Genomic DNA, 15,722 nt, shown 5'->3' on the forward strand with positions numbered 1-15,722 from the left:
TAATGATCTTACGTGAACTACGATTATTATCTTACGAATATAACCTAACCGATTTAGAAAGATATATTTTGTACCTATTATCATCACGTACGTCTCATCGGACGCTTGAGAAAACAAAAAAACCGAGTCGTACGTTCCCATGGTAAATATATATCCTTACGTTTAAATTAGCATTCTTTATACAATTTCTAAGAAACACTTTTGAAAAGTGAAATCCATTTCACGGTACATAGCGTGTCATAAAAGTATGTTCTTTTTATATACTTTTTTTTTTTATTATTTACGAGATAATTGTCATTTTTGTCATTACCTCGAAGTACGGGTTATTCGCATGTAAATATCTTCTTCCGTTTGAAGTTGGAAGAGAAGAAAAAGAAGAAGAAGAAGAAGAATAAGGGAAAAAGGAAGAAGAAGAGAGACACTAGTCTCTGAGTGCGAGATATGCAAATGTCACTAATTACTGGTAGCAGGAGGATTAGGTACACGATTCCTCCTTTTCCCTTCCTTCGAATATCCATCCTTGTCTTCCTCGTGTACTCGTCCTCACTCCTTTTTCATTCAACCCTCTTCAACTTCTTTGTCCCTTGGCACGTCTTTACGAAGTCTCTTCTCCTATCCTATTCTAGATGCTCCCCTTGGTGGTTCTTCGAATCTTCTCTTTACTGGATAACTAACACCTTGTAACGAGAAAATCAAGCTCGAAACGCTGATTCCCGACGTTTCCTAGCCCAAAGATGTTAACGGCTAAGAGTGAGAAAGAGAGAGAGAGAGAGAGAGAGAGAGAGACGATGGGATAATCCTTACTATCTCTATCCCTTTCTTTCCGTTATCCACAGTAAGAAGTAACACCACCAGACAAAATCTTCACCATTTTCGTACTTCTCTGACTTTCTCTTAGAGGTAGAGGTCGAAGGTGCCGACTGATAAGAACCTTGGAATTAGTCTCCATCGTAGTCGTTGACTGTCAGCCGAAATTGTCCGAATGGGAGAGAAGGGGGGGCAGAGGGGAGAGGGGGAGGGAAAGACACGCCGAATAGACGTTGTACTTTAACTGTTTCTTCCTGACCCATAAGAAAGAAGAAACATCGAGTCGTGCGAGTTCTTCTTATACTCTCTCCCCCTTTTTCTTTCTCTTCTAAGGTTAACGATAGCCATAGAAAATTAGAGGAGATCATCACCAGGCAGGATTAGGCCGAAAGCTTCGATATTGTGTTTTCCTGTTTCGGCATGTGATATGAACACTGGGCACTTTCCAGAAAATTGGCTGGAATATGTTCATTGTTTCCGGACCATGTAACTTGTTCGTTTAATGATACGGGAGTTTAGCAGGAGTCGCGTGATAGTTGTAAGAGGTACTTACGTATTTCGTATCAAATGGTGTATAGAGGGTTAGGTTACAAAGATGGAAGGGATCTTTGAATGGGGGAGAAGGGAAAGAGGGTTTAGGGCGGTGCAGGTAAAAAAAATTGTCGCTTCGATCCCACGAGGAGGTGGTGGTGCTGGAGGAGGAGGAAATTTAAAATATTTTTATCACATAATTGAGATTTGAAACATAATTCTGGACAATGAAAAGTTTAGAAACGATGCGTGAGAATTTGAGTCAGTTCCGTTCCTCGAATATTACTTCGAAGTAAAGAATTCTGTCGAACAATAGGAGGAGGGTGATTCGAGCAATAGTTGGCGTATAAGAATCGTGACACTGCGCGGTTGAACAAAAAGCTTAGAACCGAAGAAAGGGAGAAAGGAGAGGAGAACAGTGGAGGGGGGGTAGAAGAAGAAGAAGAAAAAAAAGAAGAATAAAAGGATATAGCTGGAGCGGTTATTACGGTGCCATAATGAGAGGGTGGTCCGGTGAACTGAGGCCATTTTTAGATAAGAAAAGTCGGACCTTGCGGTTGGAGGTCGCGCCGAATTAGGCAGGACTATTTTCATTACGTTCTTTGAGGTCGTCTTCTCCTTTCCCCTCCCATTCCCTGACCACCGTTCTCTTTTCGTCTGCGTTCGTTTTTTCCTACGAACGAGAAGAGAGAGAAGGGCAAATAGCTTGAGAAACCTGAAAGATTGTCTCCCTTACGCTCGAATGAACAAATGTCTTTCTATCCACAATACACACATACACACACACACGCACGTACCATATGTACATATACATATATTTAATATAAACGAGACTTTTTTCAAAGAAAGTTTTTTCAAAGAAGTCCCCGTTTTCTCGCAAACATAGAAAAGACGACGACGACCCTTTTTTTTTTCTTCCTCAAATTTCATGCTCGATTCTTTCTCGAAGCGTGTTATGATATTTGCCTTTGCACTTCTAATTTGATTATTAGCTCGGAAACGTAGCGTTGAAATAAAAAAAAAGGAAAAAAAATAAGTTCTCTCAAAAAAATACACATAAGAGGTAATATATCTGATTAATTATTTATGGGGATTCTTTTTTTTTTTTATGTGTTTGCTGTTTCGTGAGTAAGTTTATTCGCTTCATGATTTTTTAAAGATCGTAATTCTTGTAGGATTTTCTCGATGATCGATAGCTCATTTTCAAGATGAAATATATATTTACGCTAGATGATTGATTTGATGTATTTTTTTTTAAAAAAGAAAATTTTCATTTCAGTTAATTCGTTCTTGAAATATTGAATAAAACATTTTACTTAGAAAAAAAATTATATTATATTCTAATGTTTCGCTTTTTTTTTTGAAAATTTATATATTTTGTCTTGAGACTTCTTTTATATCGTTTACGTTATCTACTACGTGTGACATACGTCAGACGCGGTTAAGAGTTTGCTATGTCACGTAACAGGTGACAAACGTCTGCTATGGTAAAAAGTTGTAATATCACGTGAAAGGTGGCGCATACGTCTGATAAGGGTTGAATTTAATATTGTCAGTTGGTTGTAATCGACATGTAACCGACAAAACGTGGTACTTAACTTTCAAATTGTATATATAATTAGATAAATTATTCCATTTTGTTGAACTTTTAATTCATTCTAATTAATTCTTTTTTCTTTCTTTATGTTTCAGGTAAAACAAACGATATAATAATAATATCGACGAAGTACTACTACTACTTTTCGATCGAGAAAAGCCGATCTAGTTTGAGGTGATGATGAAAAAGAAGTAAAACTTAAAGTGAGTAAGAGAAATTGCGTATTATAAGGGGAGGGGGGGAATGAGCAGGGGGAGGGAAAAAAAAGAAGAGATAAACGGGGATGTTTTTTATTTTTTTCGCACAACGAGAATGAATGTCTCCGAGCTACTTTACTTACTATTACTCGGAACCAGTCGTGCTTTAATAACTCGATTTCGTCCAAGGTAACTCATGGCGCGTAAACGCGATCAAAGAAGCTCTCGCGTTAAGAAGACGCGACTGAAAGTATAATATCAAATCGGTATTCGACTGGAAATATGTATCCCTTTTGATGAAAGGGAGCTTAAAAAGAAGCCTTGGGTAAATGGAAGAGAATAAGAGAAAGGAGGAGGAGGAGGAGGAGGAAGAGGAAGAGGAAGAGGAAGTGGAGGTGGAAAACATTTTTTTTATATTTCAATATCATATCATTAAAGAGATAAAAATAAACCCCCCAAACATTCGTATCCGCTTTCTAATTTTCATACAAGAATAATTCTTTTACTTTCTTTTGTTTTTCTTATCGTCCCTAGTAAGAGCTTTTTTTTTTATTCGATACTTAAAAATATTTTCATAAATATATAATATATATTTGAAAGTAATATATATAAATAAAATAATTATAAATAAACAATATAATTAAATTATAAAAAAGATACGTAATAATAAAGATAAGTATAAATAAATAAATATTATATGTACATAAAATAATATAAAAATAAATAAAAAGAAAAACAAAAGAAAAAACACATACAAATAAATATAAATAAAATAGATAAAATATACATAGAAATTAACAAGACATTAAATAAAAATACTATATAAATATATTTACAGAGAATAATAAATAAAGTTAAACAATTAAAGTGAGCTTAGACAAAATTTGATAGAAAAAATGGATTGATTGAAAAATTATCTTTTCTAGTTATCCTTTTCTAGTAAAATGTATGCAATTGTATTATATCGAAAAGAAAAATGATGGATACGAGCGTGTTAATAACATTGTCTATCAAAAAAACACAATGTCCAGATATATCGGTTCGGAGTTACTAAAAAGGGGGTGGGGGTTGATAAAAGAAATTGTTACGGTGTTAAGAGAACGAAAAAAAGGGTCAACTATCATCTTCGTATCGTTTCACTTCTTCAGTGTGTTTTGTTGTTCCCCTCCCTTTTTTCTCTAAATCTGTTCTAATAAAGGTTCTCGGTAAAGTAAGAGAAAGATAGAAAATACCTGAGAAAGTAAAAGAAAAAGAAGAAGAAGAAGAAGATGGGGTTGAGAGGGGGAGGGGTTAGTTCTTTTTTTTTGTGTTGGTCGTCGTCGTGCAGTGGCTCGTATTAAATGCGAATCTTTTACGGATATCGTGCACGGCACGAGTGAGAGAGCGCCAACGCACTATACTAAATCATCCACGGCCAATCAGAGTAGCCTTTGTGAGTTCACGTGGTAGAAGAAGAAGAAGAAGAAGAAGAAAAGAAAAAGAAAAAGGCGTCCTTCTTCGAGGATATATCTCTCGAGCAAGTCTCTTCTTAACGAGCGTTACGTCTTCTTCTGTTTATTTTTTTTCTTTCTTGTAAGCTTAACGTTCCGAGACAAACCTAATCTATCTCTCTCTCTCTCTCTTTCTGTATCTTTCTTCACGCTCTTGCTCTTAATTTTCACTCGCGAATTCTACGCTTAAGAGAGAGTGCCGGCTAGTATTATTATAGTAACTGTCGGTCGTTTTACACAAAAGTAAGAAAATTTCGAATATTCTTTGAAATTCTTTTTCTTTTTCTTTTTTTTTTTTGTTCCATCCGTTTGTATTTCGTCTTAAGTTTGGTTTTCATTTTTTTGTTGGAAAAATATTCCATAGATATGAACGAATTGTTCGCAAATCTAAAGAATTTTATTTGATTTTCTTGTTCTCGTAATATTAATTAACAAAAGTAATATTAATTAACAAATTGATTTTTTCAAAATCTTGTTCTAAGTAATATCGATTTGTAAGATGCATCACGTTTCAAATAAATCAGACAAATAAAAGAAACCGACGATGACGATAATAATGGGGTTACTAATAATTGTTCCATAACAATTATAATAAAATCGAATAAAAAGTAAGTAACCCAATCGTAAATCTTGTTATTTAATATAATCAAGATATTTGTGAACTACCTGAAATTTGAATGGAAGGTGTATATATTTGTGGGGTTACTAATAACTGTTCCATAACAATTATAATAAAATCGAATAAAAAGTAAGTAACCCAATCGTAAATCTTGTTATTTAATATAATCAAGATATTTTTGAACTACCTGAAATTTGAATGGAAGGTGTATATATTTGTGGGGTTACTAATAATTGTTCCATAACAATTACAATAAAATCGAATAAAAAGTAAGTAACCCAATCGTAAATCTTGTTATTTAATATAATCAAGATACTTTTGAACTACCTGAAATTTGAATAGACAGGTGTATATATTTGTGGGGTTGCTAATAATTGTTCCATAACAATTAAAATAAAATCGAATAAAAAGTAAGTAACCCAATCGTAAATCTTGTTATTTAATATAATCAAGATACTTTTGAACAACCTGAAATTTGAATGGAAGGTGTATATACTCGTCCCTATTTTTTAGTTTATTTCTTTTTTTATTTTACATTGAACAGATGTAACAAAAGAACTATCCTTTTTCCGAGTGGTATGCATCAACAGCAGCAGCAACAGCAGCAGCAGCATCAATTCGAGTTTTATCTGTCTAGTGGATCGTAACTTACCTGGATTGTAATTCGAGAAGGTATATCAAGAAAAATAGAAAGAAAGAGAGAGAGAGAGTGAGGGGTGGAGAAGAAGAAGAAGGAGTAGGAGTGGGGGAAAAAGGTATAGAGGTATAAATCTAAACGTATAGTCAATCAGCTGAGAAGAGAAATAAAAGATAGAAAGAAAAAGAAAAAGGGGTCGATAAACGAGAGGATTTTCTCTCGACTGGCCGAGATCTCACTCCCGTTTCGTTCAATACGTGAGATGAGCATGAAGCCTTGGCGTGTATCGGAGGTCTGTGACCTTAAAAGTTGTTCCGAAGGAGACGAAGTCGCATTTGGTAGAATGAGGAAGAGGTGGATGAATGGTGGTGGTGGTGGTGGTGTGGTGGCATTGATGGTGATGGTGATGGTGGCACGAACGAAAGAGGACAAGACAAGCTCGTTCATTTTATCCTACACGTCGGGGTCTCTGATGCTCCACATATACGCACATGTTACACTCTCACGTATGTGTGAGTGTATGTGTGTTTGTGTGAGAGATCGAGAAAGAGAAATAAAAATGAAGAAAAAAAAAAAAAAATGTAAAAGAAGAAGCAGAGAAATAAAAAGAACGCACCTAGTTTTACTGGCATGGTATTGTACAGAGATATACAGAGCCCGATCTGTCAGGTAGCTTGGTGATACATGGGCATGTGCACATAATAATATCATGTGACAGGCCGCAGGATAGGTGGCGTGGGTCGGCAGACAGGGAGTGCCACTTCGAACCAACCCCGTCTGGTCTATTATATTATCTTCCTCTCTCTCTCTCTCTCTCTCTCTTTCTATCTCTATCTCTTGCTCTCTCTGTATTCGACCAATGTGTTTTTCATCGTGATTGTTAACAATTAGTAAGCAAAATAGATATCAACCAGCACTCCATGTCCATTATGCCGTTGATCGCAGTTACAATAAATATATATACATTAATATTTTATATAAATTCATGTATATCATTATTATTTATATATATTATATCATTAGTGTAATAATATATCGTAAAAATATAATATATATATATATTTCGCTGTTGCATAGTTTCTGTTGTATTTTAAATGAATTTTTAATCAACTTAACTTTGTACAAAGAAATTTATTTAATATAATGATATTGTATATTGATCGTTATTGTCATAAATGTTTCTATTTATTATTAAGTTGTTTGTTAATTTACTAATAATGAAGAAAAAAAAAAGTTTCTATTTTTTTACGCCAAAAATCTTAAAATTTTAAATGAATTTTTAATCACCTTAACTTTGTGCAAAGAAATTTATTTAATATGATGATATTGTATATTGATCGTTATTGTCATAAATGTTTCTATTTATTATTAAGTTGTTTGTTAATTTACTAATAATGAAGAAAAAAAAAGTTTCTATTTTTTTACGCCAAAAATCTTAAAATTTTAAATGAATTTTTAGTCACCTTAACTTTATACAAAGAAATTTATTTAATATGATGATATTGTATATTGATCGTTATTGTCATAAATGTTTCTATTTATTATTAAGTCGTTTGTTAATTTACTAATAATGAAGAAAACAAAATGTTTCTATTTTTTTACGCCAAAAATCAGAGATCAGTGTATCGAAAAGAAAATACATACGATCGAAATATAATATCGAGGATGGGATTGAAAAATATTCAGATTATTGTATCGACATAGTAAAAGCGAGTGTTTGACAGAATAAAAAGTGATTTTTACGTTAGGTAGACATTTTTTTTTTAACTCACTCGCGCGTTCGAACAAATATGATGATCGGTTTTTAAACGTAATTTTAATTGTTTTGATTTTTTCTTTTTCGCTGTCCCTGTATTTGAAAAATTATTTTTCTCTTTTTTTTGTGAAAAAGCGAAACATATTTATTTATCCTTCGATTCTTTTTCCTTTTTCCGTTTTTTTTTTTTTCTTTCAAGAACCGATACTAATCTCTTCGGAAATGACTGGGAAATGATTTTTGTAAAAATACGAGGACCCACCACGGTGCTTGGGAACGATTCGATAGCATCGTCGTCGCACGCCAGTGTTATATTACATTCCTGTGGCGAAGGAAAATACGAAGGACGAGAGAAGACTTTACTATGATTCTCTCTCTCTCTCTCTCCCTTTCTTTTTTTCTTTTTCTCTCGCATACATGCACGCAAGCACACGTAAGCGCACGCGCGCGCGCAGGACAAGTTAGACTTGATGTTTCCGAGATCGATGGTTCATAAACGTCAGAAGGCTAATTCGTAGGGCTAACGACGATCACTCGTAACGATTTTATGACTCTGCATAGTCGTCGTAATAACTGACCGGTTACATAATTACCTGCGGAAGCCCGTAAAATTGTCGACAACTCTGGTCCCTTTTTTCTTCTCTTAATATTTTCGTAAAGAACAATTATGACGAAAAAACAATAACATTATTTTCATTTAAGAAGAAGCAGAAGAAGAATAAACACTAATTTTCGGTTTAATAATCAACGGGTATAAAAATGTTTTGTTCATTTACGTTTCGTTCATATTTTTTTTTTCCCTAACATTATTATTATTATTATTATTACGTTAAAAATTCGAATACCAATTTCGAGGAAAGTTTTAAACATTATTGGTAAAGTTTTGATCACGCGAATTAAAGAATAATTGTTAAAAGCTTTTAACGAACGAGAATTCGATGAGGAAAATTATTATAATAGTCTCGTTTTAGGCACGAAGAATAACCTAAGTCGATCGCGTTTCGTGCAAAATGTCGGAAGGTATTCATAAAGTGGCTTACGCGTTGAGAAGGGCAAAGAAGACGGGGGAGGTGGCGGGGGGAACAAGGGGGGGGTAGAGATTATCTTACGAAAACGATTCGCGTGCAGATTTGCTCGCGGTTAAAGTTGGAGAAATAGAGGAAATGGAAGAAAGAAGAACCTTTTCGAGAGGGAAACAGATGGCGAGAACGATAAACCGAGATTTCAATTCTCTTTGCTTATGCCACCACCTGCGCTATCGAAAGGAGGAGGAAGAGGGAGGGAGGGAGGGAAGACTATAGTGTTGCAGACACACGAACATGAATTGCAGTAATACCACATAAGTATATCTTTACAACACCTAAGGCTAACACCTTCTTGGTGTTATGTACTATAAAATATATATTTATTGTGTTTCTCGAGTTACCAAGTGTCACGCAATCGCAACTTACGAGATCGTTATCTGTTCTCTCTTGTCCACATTTTATTTTTGTATTTTTACTCGATCACATTAGGTCATGTTTTTATTTCTATATGGAAATATAGATTTCTTTATTTTCTGGTCTTCCTAAAATTTTGTAAACAATTTGTTTTTACTGATCGATATATACAGTTTAGAAAAAGAGTGTATTATTATTATTAATAATAATTATGGTATAAATTATATTAGTATTATCACGAGTACAAACAAAATTAGTTATTATTAGTAATAAGAAATCGTATATTATTCTGTTTAAATAACTTGGAGTAAAAAAACAATTGCGAGCTTGTAAAACTAATTAAAAAAAAAAGATACAAGAATGAAAGAAAAAAGAAGAAATCTATCACCTTATCGTCTACCTTGTTTCTTAAGAAAAATATTTAATTATTATCCTTAACGCAATAATAATCGTCGAGTAAATATCTATGAACTGGTCGCGTTGCTGGTAGCTGCCAACCGCAGCCAATGGTGTGCCGTTAACTGTGGTTACTGTACACAAGATCTATCAGACCTTTACGCGTACACACTCAAACAAATTAGTCTATGTAGTATGTAGTACTATGTTCTCTCGTGACGATCGGTGTTTATGGCTAGGCTGCAAAATCACGAAACAGGGTAGGAAAGAGAGAGAGAGAGAGAGATAAGAAGAGGAAGAGGGAAGGAAGGGAAGACAACGATAGAGAGAGAAATCATTAGAGCTTTCTCGAGATTATCGGCCAGAGAGTAATTCGTCGATCAAACCGTCGAAGAAATTAATAGACCGATTTTGCTCGCGATAATTACGTGTGATTTACTTCGATGTCCAACAAGATAAATCTGTTTCTCTATCGTTCCGATCGTTTGATAATTGCATAAGAATAGAGTGAGAGAGAGAGAGAGAGAGAGAAAGAGGAAGCCATTAAGGTACGATTCAATTGTACAACAATTACGTTTAACGTTAAAACATTTGTTGAAGCAAATCAAACGCAAAAATGGGGTCGTGTATTATTTATGTTAATAAATTGTACTCAGGGGGAGATAAGCGAAGAACGATGATTAAAATAAGAAGCGAAATCAAATGATTATGGCTCTGTTACGTTATGCGATGTGTTATGATATAAATTGGTCTACCGGGGGCTATAGATTTGTTTATTCGACTACGAGCCACGGAGAAGATATTTAAATCATTATTTATGTGCCACCAGATGTTCTGTAAATGATATATATATATTTAAATTAAATATAACTTGCTCGTTAGGTAGAAAATTCCAAGAGGGAAAAGGATAGCCGTCGTTGGTGTAGGTTTAGCATTCTAATAATAGTCGGGCACGTTTCGGACTCTCTCGAACGTGATCTGGGAAATGGAAAGGTTCCGTGAATTCCACCCGAGTGCTCGCTAACTCGCCATTTTCTATTACATTGTGTCGCATATCACTCGATAATTTTCTTTCTCTCTCTCTCTCTCTCTCTCTTTTGTTAACTCATTCTTTCTTGTTCAGCAAGAACATTACGATCGAACAACGTGTCGTCTCCATCTTGAACGTTTGATTTTCTAGAGTAGAAGACGAAACACACTGAGAGAAGTTGTCGTTTCTCTTGTATGATTTTAATTGAACGACGATCGAGCAATGGAGAGCAACCAAACCAACCAACCAGCTAGTCAACTAACTTATACTAGTCTCTACGAATGGCGATGGATGAGTACCGGTTCTCCTAGAACACGTAGGCCTTCGATTTATGATCCGGTTCAAGAAGCTGTTCTGATAATGGAACCCGGCCTCGCTGAAACGACGCAACTTTGTGCGTGTCTGTCAGTTTTCTTGTCGTACGGTGACACGTTTCAAAATCAATGAATGGATAAAGAAAGACGGAACGAATGTTACTATTGAATTTTATTGATATGATGAAAATACATGAGATTCAAGTAATAATTGAGAGGTAACGCCACATTTTCCCGATAATCTTATAAATCTTTTAGATAGGACGGTATTTATAAGTGTCGTCTTAACTTTCTGACAACAAATTTTATTGAATTATTATTATTTTCTGTTTCTTTTTGTTTTTATTATTACCTTTATTAATGAAGATCAATCAACTTTGTGCGATTTAAAAAGAAATCAAATTTAAAGGATTTAAATGATATCGAACTTTTGGAATTTTTTTTCTGTAAATTCATGACAAACTTTTTCTTTTATTATACAACAAAGAAAGATCTTATTGTACGTATCTTTAGATGGAAAATAAAACGAAATATTAATTATATACATTTTTTTCGAAGTACATTTTGCGAATTATGGATTATTTCTCTAATTGTAAGTCATTGTTTTTAAAGACAATTTGTACACAGATATCACGAAACGAAGAATAAAATTTTGTATGTTAAGATTTTTATATGTACGAAACTAATGGAGAGAGATAGAAATAACACGTATTCGTTTTAAATAAAATAAAATTTTTCGCGTTGAAATTAAATTCCCTAAATAAAATTCAGTATTCGATGTAAAACTAACTAACGTAAGTTTAAAATGTTCATCGAGTTTTAAAACACACAATAGTTTCTCTCGTTCGCTAACCGGACGATGGATGGATGGATGGGTAATTGAGAAACATGTGTTAACTATTCTCAATAGTGTTAAAGTCCATATTTGAAAGAAAAAGAATCTCGTTGGCTGACAAAGGTCGGAGATAATATCGACGAGAGTTCAGTTCGAAAGTAAGGTAAATAATATGACAAATAAAAAACAAAAAAAACAAGGAAAGAAAGAAACAAATAGAATGATAAAAATAGAGTGAGAAAGCTAAGCGCCATTGCCGTTATAATTATAAACTATCGCTATCTCAACTGTGACGTCATTCAGGTCGAAAGCAAGACCAAGAACGAATTGCTTGCTTGCTTGCTTGCTTGCCAACTCATTTCTTCCTTCTCCAAGAGTGAAGAGTCAACGATAAGCGTTTTCACGAGCATAATAACCAAACGGGAGAAAAAAAGCTATTGTTCTTGTGATAATTGACCCCGGCAGAGGAGTTATGGGCACGATGACGTCATTAAATCTGTTCGTTTATCTCTCTCTCTCTTTCTCTTACGAAGAAAATCAAAGTACGACGCGTGGGAGGAGGAGTTGTTATGAGATTGATTTCATTTTTATTTCTTATCTAACCAAATTTAGATTACGATCCAAATAAGTTGTTGAATCCTCATTTTTCTTTCTATATATATATATATATTTCTTTTTTTCTTTTCTCATAATTATAAATTACTTGTTAGAAAAGTAAGAAAGAAAGAAATAATCGATAAATAAACGATGCATTTAAGATTTGTCCTCTCCCCCCCACCACCCCCACCACCGCGTGTGTAAGAATAATTTTCTCGATTCCTCGGTTGATGTCATTGTTACGAGGAAAGTTTAGAAAACTTCTCATAAGTTCAGTGGACATCAAGGGGTCAAAGAAATCGTCGTACGTGCCAAGAAACGAGAACCCAAGCCAGACTCCACCTTCTCCGTTCCCCCTCTACTCTCTTTCATTCTAACGATTACTCAGGTTGCCGATCATTGCACGCTTCTTATATACACCGAATGCCAATACTTGTATGAATCAAAGTCGAGTCGAAGGTATGCACGTTCTATTGATGTTTTTCTAATAATTACCTAATCGTTTAAAACATACTAAATGTTTTAACAGATGTATTTATCTGAAACTCTACCTCGAAGAAAAAAATCGAAATATTGAAAATTAATATTCGATAGAAAATCGATGCACTTTTACGAATAAAACATAAAGAATTATTTTTGTAGAAAGAAACAAAAATTACTAAAAAAAAAGTATTATTAAATTAAAAAAATGTCCTTCCGCACAATTACATTATTTATTACATTATATATAATTTATACGAATATAAAATATCAATTGATATTAATAACATTATTCGTAATTATTCGCGTTTTTAATCTTTCGCGCATTGATTACGTTTGAAAGCGGAGTAAATTTAAAACCCACCCCCCATTTAATTGCAAATTACTTTATCGTAATTTTTGAAAACTCGTCGTCTATCTAGGAGGGGAGTGGGGGGAGTAGGGGGGGACGTTTTGGCGAAGCGTGAAAAAATATCGTTCGATGATTCGTGGAAATGTTCTGTCGGATAAAGAAAATCGTTTAAGAATTTAAAACACGTTTCGCAGTGAGACAACAACAACAACACACGTAGATGTAAGCACCAACGGCAGACGTTGCGTCGTCCTCGTCGTAGTCGTCGTCGTCGAAAGGGTAAAACCAACAACAACGAGCAGCAAACCAGGACTTTGTTGTGTCCATGTCTCTGTCTGCATAGAACGACCTGTCAAACGCACCACGTACATGCATAATTCGCAATGCGTTGTTATCTCTTTGTCTTTCTCTCTGCGCCGTTACTATTGTAACCGCGGGTGCATCGATCCTACGTTTAACATCCGAGTCTAACCAATCACGTAAATCTTCTCATTTATGCGTCTACACGATCTCTAAACACACATGCGCGGACGAACGTATTTAAACACACGCACGTCACATACATTACATATATACATAAAGGGTACATAGATAATATATGCATGGGGATACGTATTATTTATCTTCTATCGTAGGATCTTTTTCTTTTTCTTTTTTTTTTCCTTTTTTCTTACTCTCTCGTTTCATTTTTGCGAATTAATTTAATATTATAATAATTAATTTATAATTATTATTATATATAATATAATATATATTTATTAATTTAAATTATATTAATTAATTTATATTTATTTTGTATATAATTTATTTATAATGAAATATATATATTAATATACGTTATAAATTTTCGAGATGACTTTTCATAGAAAAAAAAGGAAGAATAATAAAAGTTTTATGCTCGTTGCTTACTCATTAATTAAACGTTTAATAATTTCTTGTTTTTTTTTTTAATGAATATTAATTAATTTTTCTAATAATATATGTAAATATTATGTCAATCGTAATTCGTGAGGGGGAGGATACTTCGTCGACAAACGAAATGAAATTACTCGAGAATATATTTGCCACGTTGAAACATTGTTTTTTTAAAATTAATCCTATCGTTCGAAATTAATAATAAAAATTTAATTTAAACAAAAAATACTTTTATCTTTACTCATTATTTAACATCGAATTCGTTTATATATAACATTATATTATTATTATTATTCGTACGGTATTCGATTTCGTTTCATAATTCGATTATTTTCCAGCTTATCGAAGAAATCTTATAAAAAAAATATAATATTATTGTAAGATTATAGTAGTTTAGTAGTAAGAGTAAATTGTCGATGATCGGCGCCCAATGTAAACAGTTTCGATAGTCTCTTATCTTCGTCGTACGATGGGGAATGAGAGTAATTCCGATGCAACGAGCCATTGTGAACATTTTCTACTTCGAGGAGAATGATTTTTCTATTCCCCTATAGCGATAAAGCAAATGTACGATATATCTTATCACGAAAAAGAGAAACACATTTTCTTTTATAAACGAGAACCGCGTGGTGGTAACTCCTCTTGCTCCTCCTCCTCCTCCTCCCCCTCTTTCTCTCTCTCTCTCTCTTTCTTTCTTTTTTTAACACGTTCACGACTGGATCGTAATATTTCTTCGAATGTACTTCTTCTCTCCACCATCAAATTCCTTCGTGCACTTTTTTTCTGCACCCAATCGCACAAAATTTCAATTATATGATTTAACTTTTACTGCTACGTGTTCGATCAAATTGGTGTTCATACAAAAATTTATTTATTTTTATTATTTCCCCTTTTTTTTTTCCTCTCTCGATCAAAAAATTCATTTTTATTTAAAGAAACGAAAATGAAGCAAAATAAAATCTCGTTTTTTAAAATTTGTTCAACCTTCCCCCTCCCCCTCCACACACACACACCCTTCTCATATTTTTCATATTTTATTTTTCAACGCGCGTTCTTCTATCATTTCAGATTATTAAACGTCGGTTGTAAATGTAGAAAATAATTTTCATTCAAATATATTATTCTCTTTGATCAATTTTTCATATTAATTTTATATTAATATATGCGCTATTGGTAGATCAATATTATTTCATAATCCTATTAATACGTACACACAATACTATTGATCATCGTCGGTGTATATAATCACTATTATAATGTATCTGACCGATATATCTCCATTTCACTTATCCAATTACATCCTAATTAGATACCGAAATATCAACTTCATCTTTAATAATACCATCTATCAATCCTTTGAGTTCCAACATTACCTTATACAGTACAGAATAGCAGTATAATAAGCATTCGTGCTTATTGTGTTGTGATATTCATTGTTATTGCGAACAACGTGTAATCTATGAGAAGCGCATATATGCGCTCTAACGATGAAAATGAAAATTGATACGTTAGAAAATAAATAATTAAATCGTTTGTTTCTTTAAATCGAAGATCACATTAGGAGGAGGAGGAGGGGAGGGGTGGTACGCGCCACGATGATGGAAAAAGTGCGTAGAAGAAAATAATACAAATAAAAAATACAAAGAATTTCTCTCCGATAGTATCGACAGACAATAATAATAATAACAATAATAATAATAATAATAATAATAATAATACCAGTCGTATTT

The 15,722-nt window shown here is 33.5% G+C and overlaps 1 protein-coding gene and 1 long non-coding RNA gene across 2 annotated transcripts in view; both read left to right on the forward strand.

Annotated features, from left to right (window-relative positions):
* The window catches only part of LOC122521084 (headcase protein-like), a 158,717-nt gene that overhangs the window by 118,790 nt on the left and 24,205 nt on the right, over positions 1–15,722 (forward strand). The window lies entirely within an intron of this gene.
* On the forward strand, positions 5,087–5,928 carry LOC122521087. Its single transcript, XR_006304657.1, has 2 exons — positions 5,087–5,446; positions 5,728–5,928. It is a non-coding gene; the product is annotated as an uncharacterized LOC122521087 (long non-coding RNA).

The sequence above is a fragment of the Polistes fuscatus genome, unplaced genomic scaffold (assembly GCF_010416935.1).
Source record: "Polistes fuscatus isolate 324 unplaced genomic scaffold, CU_Pfus_HIC Scaffold4, whole genome shotgun sequence".
Lineage (NCBI taxonomy): Eukaryota > Metazoa > Arthropoda > Insecta > Hymenoptera > Vespidae > Polistes > Polistes fuscatus.